This window comes from Acomys russatus, chromosome 25 (genome assembly GCF_903995435.1).
Source record: "Acomys russatus chromosome 25, mAcoRus1.1, whole genome shotgun sequence".
In the NCBI taxonomy this organism is placed as follows: Eukaryota; Metazoa; Chordata; class Mammalia; order Rodentia; family Muridae; genus Acomys; species Acomys russatus.
Genome location: NC_067161.1, coordinates 34,865,447 through 34,872,558, shown reverse-complemented (window position 1 = coordinate 34,872,558; position 7,112 = coordinate 34,865,447). Strand labels below are relative to the sequence as shown.

At 47.4% G+C, this 7,112-nt stretch overlaps 1 pseudogene; it reads right to left on the bottom strand.

Annotated features, from left to right (window-relative positions):
- Nucleotides 1-1,240: 1,240 nt before the first annotated feature.
- LOC127207906 (cyclin-dependent kinase 4-like) lies at nucleotides 1,241-1,978 on the bottom strand (annotated as a pseudogene).
- Between the last annotated feature and the right edge of the window lie 5,134 nt (nucleotides 1,979-7,112).

Below are 7,112 nucleotides of genomic sequence, written 5' to 3'. Positions count from 1 at the left end.
GTGGGAGAGCCCAGAGTGGACATGATCTGAGCCATGTGAGGAAAGGGGGGAAAGGAAGGGAGAGGGGACCCAGGTGCAACAGCCAAGATGGCAGAAGGTATAAAAGGGCAAATAATCAAATGACTGAGTAATATAGGGAAGAGCCTCTGGGGGAAGGGCAGCCCAGTCCCTAGGCTGAAGAGTTTGGGGGAGAGGGCAGGGTCTGCCCACCAAAGCCTGTAATAGGTAAAGACTGAGAGATACTGGGAAAACTTGGTGGCCAGGTACACTTTGATATGTTAAGTAGACAGCTCAACTGTTGATCTCAGGGTTTGAGACTTAACATTCAGCCTTTTGGTTGATAATAAATGATAAGGAGTGATTGATCTATGGCTACTTCCTGCTAAATGCTCACCTAAGCCAGGAAGGGCAGACCTTCAAGGGGAGACTTCCCCAGTGTCCTTTCTGGTCTGCACAGGGGTCTTTCTCCCTAGCATCTGCTGTCCATGTGTGCTTCCTTACTCCTAGTGAAAGCCTTTCTTCGTCTGCTTCGTCTGCTCCTGTTTGTTGTGTTTAAATTTTTTCCCTGTTACACTTGAGTTTTTCTCACCTTTTAATTCTTTTAACTGGCAGAGAAAATGAACCAGGTCAAGACCCCTAGACAGTAGCAATACTAGCTATACCACCATTTTTCACACACACACACACACACACACACACACACACACACACACACACACACACACATCTGTGTTTGTATTTGATAGTGAAGACTTAAACTCAGACCCTCGTACATCCCAAGCCCACGCTCTATCACTGAGCTGCACTCCAGGCCCCCCAAATATCTTCCATTTCACCCTTTTCTCTCTCGTATGGATGCCACCTGCTCAGAGCATCCGAAGTCCTTGCCTGTGTTGCTACCCCAGCCTCCTAACCAGCAGACCTGCCTGCCTTCTTTGTTGGTTCCTCAGCTCAAAAGCATCCAAGAGACTCCCAGCCAAGATAAAATTCAGACACACCCAACTTGGGACTATGGACAGGTGCTCTTAGGTGGGTTTTTCCTCCTGCCAGCACGTGTGACCTATGTCCCATACCTGCTCACTTTGATTGCTGTGTTCCTGTCACCACTCCCCTTTGTGACGCAAACATCCCAGATACATCCTCTGCCTTACCTTCAGTTTACACGCTGTTCTTCTGGCCGGTGCACTCCTCCCACAGTCTTTACAGGAGCCATAGAACAGTAAGGATCTCGGGGTGGGGGTCAGAAGGCAAGCAAATAGCATCCGAATACAAAGCACCAGACCTTAACAAAGACATAGCCAACAATCCTCTTGTCCATGGGTGCTGCGCGTGTCCTCTGCCGAAGATCTGCAGGAGCCTGGTGCCAGAGTAGAACAACCACAGGTGTGAGGGCCATCTGGTAGCTGTGGATTCAGGCTAGGCCAACGTCAACCAGGTTAACTGTCCCATTACTTGTCACCAGAGTGTACTGGGGCTTCAGATCTGGGTGAACAATGCTATTTGCATGAAGAAAATCTAGGCCACTTAGAAACTGACACAGCAGATCCATGATGGTCTCAACTGGCAAGTCTGGTGTGTGAGGGGGTGGGGGTGGGGGGCAGGAGGTGCTTTGTGCAGGTATGGTTTTTGGTCCTAGTCAATATGCTCAAACACTAGGGTGATCTTGATGTCTCCATCAGTTCGGGAAGCAGCACAGACATCCATGCAACTGGGATGCTTAAAGGCCTCCAGCCTCCTCAGTGAGGCCTGCAGCCTCCTCGGTGAGGCCTCCAGCCTCCTCGGTGAGGCCTCCAGCCTCCTCAGTGAGGCCACCTCACAAACTGTGCTGATGGGAAAGCTCCCTCCATCCTCCTCCATTAGGAACTCTCGCACTCTTGAGGGCCACAAAGTGGCCCCTGTGGGGATCTCGGGCCTTGTACACCATCCCATAGGCACCAGCACCAATTTCAGACACTGCTTCATATTGAGAAATAGCCATCCTCCGAGCAGAGGCTCTTCTTAGGCCCAGCTGGCCAAGACTGTGGAAGTAGCCTTTTACCAGGGCCCAGGAGGCAGTTTCTAAGGTGCCATACACTGTGGATCTGTCTGGGGCTGATGGATGCTACAGGCCAGATCACAGACGGAGCTCTCTCTTGATGCTCGGCTGACCTTGAAGCGGCTGCATTTTCCTGCCTCTGAGTGGGAGGCAATTATAGGCATGCGCTAGCACTTAGACTGAGAACTTGAATTTTCAGTGGTTGATATCTTTTCCATTTATTCTAGAATGTGATTTGGCTGACATCAAAGGTTAAGGGGGACAGTTCACATTTCATGCAACTATAACCCAAATGGAATGAGCTGAAGTTATTTTACTACTGCTGTTAATAGTATGCAGTTTTTCTCTTTTCTCCTCTCTCTCTCTCTCTCTCTCTGTCTCTCTCTTTCTCGTGTGTATGTGGGATATGTATGTGTGTGTGTGTGTGTGTGTGTGTGTGTGTACAGGATATATGTGTGTGTGTGTGTGTGTGTGTATACATAGGGTATAGGGGGATATGGGATATATGTGATAATATATATATGGAGTATGTGTGTATGGATGTGTGTTGCACACATATGCATGTGAGTGTGCCTGTGCATATTTGGCTGTGTTTGCATGCAAGAGCTCCAGTGTTTCCTGTATCACTTTCCAGTGTATTGCCTTGAGATAGGATCTCTCACCTAACCTGGATCACATCTTTATGGCTAGACTCCTTATGGCTAGGCTCCTGGAACCTGGGAGCTCCTGGAACCCATCAATCTCTGTCCCCTTACCCTAGCACTTGGATTACAAGCACATGCTGCCACATCCAGCTTTTACTTGGGTTTTGAGAACCCAAATTCCACCTCTCAAGGTTATGCAGCAAGCACTTTACCTACTAAGACATCTCCCAGTGCATACTGTTGTTTTTGAGATTGAATGCCTGGGGCATGCCACGGAGTATAGCATTCCCACTGCTGGCCAAAGCTCTGCTTCTCCTGGTCCTGCTAGCTCATAGCTGCTGCCTTCTTCCCAGAGCATGCATATGCATGTTACTTAGGATGCTGTCAGGTGAGATGGAGGAACCCCTATTCCTCCAGTCTGATGTTTCTATCCAATGAAAATAATGTTTACTGCTGCCTGAGCAAAAAACCACTGTAATACTTAATCTTGATTGGATTGAGAAGCACCTAGGAGATTTGTACTGCACACCTCCTGGGGTGTCCATGCAGGACCTTCCACAGACTATAGATTGAAAGGACGCTGATCTAATCAATGGGTCAATCTATTGACAGATTCAAATTTTGAATAGAGAGTGGAAAGAGTTGGAGGGCATGGGTCACAGGGGTGTGGTGGAGGTGTCCTTGGAGGGTCTGTCTTGGCTCCTTTGCTTTCTTAACTGCCATCATGCGACAATCTCTGCTTTGCCATACTCTTCTGTCGGTGATGCTCCATTCTGCCTAACCACAGCCCTTGAAGTAATGGAGCAAACTGACATACGCTGAAATCACCCAAACCGTGAGCCAAAGTAAATCCTTCCTCCTCTAAGGTGTTTCTCGAAGTATCTGTCACAGCCTCAACAACAACAACAAAACCTACATAGACAGCAGTTTCAGATTTTTTAAAGGTTATTTTTATTATTTTAAATTATTTCCAGAGAGGTTTTAATGTCACAATAGAGACTGCTGAGGTACTTCAGTGTTTTGCTGTGACTGAATTCTTTAACTTAGCATGTTCTCCAGATCCATTCAATCTTGTCTGTTTGTAAATGGCAGCATTTCATGGGAGGGCGGGGGGGGGGGGGGGGGTTGTTGTTGTTTTGTTTTTGGAGACAAGGTTTCTCTGTGCAGTCTTGGCTGTCCTAGACTCATTTTCTAGGCCAGGCTGGCCTTGAACTAACAGAGATTCATCTGCTTCTACCTTCCAGAGTGCTGGGGTATGCACCACCGCACCCAGCTGATTTCATGGTTTTTTTAAATGATGGAATAGCATTCCAGTATGTGTGTGTGTGTGTGTGTGTGTGTGTGTGTGTGTGTGTGTGTGTGTGTGTGTGTGTACATATGCATGTACTTCTCTACATGCATTTAAAGGCCGAAGGTTGATAAGGTGTGTTTTTCTCAGGTGTTCTGCACTTACGTTTTCAGACAGGCTCTTGTATTGCTGCTACAGCTTGATGACTGGTTAGTGGCTGGCCAGAAAGCCTAAGGGAGCCTCCTGCTCTGCCTTCCCAGATTTGCGCCTGTCATTACATACCACTGCAGCCAGTTGTTTTGTTCTTATTTTTTCATAGGCTCTGGTGAACTAGATAAGAACACTTTACCCATTGTCATTTCCTTGTCTCCTGGTTGTGATAACATACCCTAACGAAAGCAACTTAAGAAAGGAAGGGTTATTCAGGCTCACAGTTGAGTGCAGCCCATTGTGGTGGAGAATTCATGGTGGGAGAGCTTAAAAAACCAGCGGGGTCAAGTCACATCCACCGCCAAGAAGCAGCAAGAGATAAATGCTAGTACTCAGTTTGCTCTCTCTGTCTGTCTCTGTCTCTGTCTCTGTCTCTGTCTGTCTGTCTCTCTCTCTCTCTCTGTCTCTCTGTCTGTCTCTCTCTCTCTCTTTCTCGCTGTCTCTCTCTCACTCTTGCTCTCTCTCCCCCTTCTTCTCCCTCTCCCCCTCTCTCTCTTTTATTGGCTGTGACTGCAGCCATGGGTTGGTGCCACCAAGAGTTAAGCTGTGTCTTCCCTTCCCACTCAGTCAACCAAATCTGGACAGTCCATGTCAGGCATGCCCTAGGCTTGTCTCCTAGGTGATTCTAGACCTTGTCACACTCACAAGATTAACCATCACATGCACCGAGTTGTGTTCCCAGACCAGATTCTGATCTGTTCCACCATAACCAGAGGCTATGTTCTCAGTCATACACCACACACGCTGCACTCACTATCTTTTTATCTTGGAAACTATAAAAAGGAATTATAGGTGTGTTTGTTCTTCAGGGTTTTAACATCTGGTTTGACTCAAACAGTCTGTGTGTTGGCTACCTATTGTTTTGAGCATAGTGTCTCCAAACTTGCAGCTCAAAGCAGCAACTGTTTGCCAGCCTCATGATTCTCAGTCTCCCAGGAAATCCAAGTGAAACTGTTAGCAGCTTCTCAAGCCTAATGATGCTGAAGCAGCCATATCCCTGATTGTCTGTGAGCCCCAGTGGGCAACACGTCCAAGTTTATAAAAAAAAAAAAAAAAGTGCTTTTCTAGACAGGGTTTCACTGTGTAGCTCTGGCTGTCCTGGAACTCACTCTGTAGACCAGGCTGGCCTCGAACTCACAGAGATCCACCTGCCTCTGCCTCTGCCTCTGCCTCTGCCTCTGCCTCTGTCTCTGTCTCCCAAGATCAAAGGTGTGCGCCGCCATCACCCGGCAAATTCAAATAAATTTTAGAACTGTTACCAGAGGCCTAACTCTGAGGATCTAAACAGACCAGATTTGATCAGATGTGTCTTCCAGAGTTCAAAGAGCAGGCAGGCAGGCAGGCAGAGGTGGAAGGGGCGTAGAGGGGAAGGAGGGAGGGGAGGGAGGAAGGGAGAAATAAAACAGGAAAAGAAGCTATTTTCTCTGTGCCCCACTTGGGAAGAGAATGGATCCAGCTCCATCCTAAAATAGCTCCAAGATTATAAACAGAAAGGAGACAAAAACAGGGTGGGAGGAGACAAGGGTATGACTTGTGATCTCAGTCAGAGTGGGTTGTTCCTACCTGGTCTCAGAGTTGGTTCTGTGGGTCCTGCTGGCATCAGGGAGCCATGGAAACTGATTGCTTGGCTCAATACTTTAGGTTCCCAGTAGGTGATTGACAGCAGCGTTCATTACTCCTGGAATTTGAATTAAGTTGCTGTGGTGGTCTGAATAAGAGTGCCCCTCCCCCATAGGCTCATAGATTGGAATGTTTAGTCACCAGGATGTGGCACTATTTGAAAGGATTAGAAGGTACATAGCCTTGTTGGAGGAAGTGTGTCATTTGGGGGTGGGCTTTGAGATTTCAGAAGCCCTGCCAAACAAACCCAGAGTCTGCCTGTGTGCCATTCTTCCGTGATGAACATGGACTAACCCTCTGAAACTGAATGGAAGCCCTAACTAAATGCTTTCCTTTATAAGAGTTACCATAGTCTGCTGGGAAGTGACAGCTAACACCTTTGATCCCTGAACTCTGGAGGCAGAAGCAGGCCGATCACTGTGAGTTTGCAGCCAGCCTGGGCTGGAGAGTTAGTCCCAGGACAGCCAGAGGCTACACAGACAAACCCTGTCTCACCGCCACCCACCCCCCAAAACTTAACCATGATTATGGTGTCTCTTCACAGCAATAGAACACTGACTAAGACCGTTGGGAAAGTGTAATAACTGGAAAGGAAGGAGCAGGTTAGAAGGTCAAAATAGAATCCATTAAGACATGAAGATCAGAAAAAAAAAACCAAAACATGAAGATCAGCCAGGGAGCAGCGGCACACACCCTTAGTCCCAGGCCTTGGGAGGCAGCAGGTGGATCTCTGTGAGTTCGAAACCAGCCTGGTCTACAGAGTGAGTTCCAGGACAGCCAGAGCTGCACATAGTAAAACCATGTCTCAGAAAACAACAAACAAACAAACAAAACAAGCACCATAAACAAACAAACAAACAAAAACCAACCAACCAAGCAAACCCAAGCTCAAAGGACACCGTGCTGCTCTTGGCCTTTAGTTGCAGAGGCTGCTGGGACACAGGAGGGAGGGCACACCTCCATGGGCTAGCAATATCAAAAGAGAGGGACCACTGGCTGCCATATTGGAGGTCCTCTATCATATCTAGTCAGTCCTGTTGGAGTCATTTAATATAAGATTCTTTTGTGCGCATGCATGTGTTTGCACATGTGTGTGCATGTGCCTTAACATGTATGTGTGTGTAGGAGCCAGAGCTGACATCCTGTCTTCCTTAGTTGGCTTTCCACCTAAATTTTTAACTTTCTTAAATTACATTTTATTTAGTGTGTGTGTGTGTGTGTGTTCATGATACTGCCACTGCACACATGTGGAGGTCAGAGGAAAACTTTCGGGTGCCGATTCTTTCTTTCAAATCATGTGGTTCTCAGGGATCAA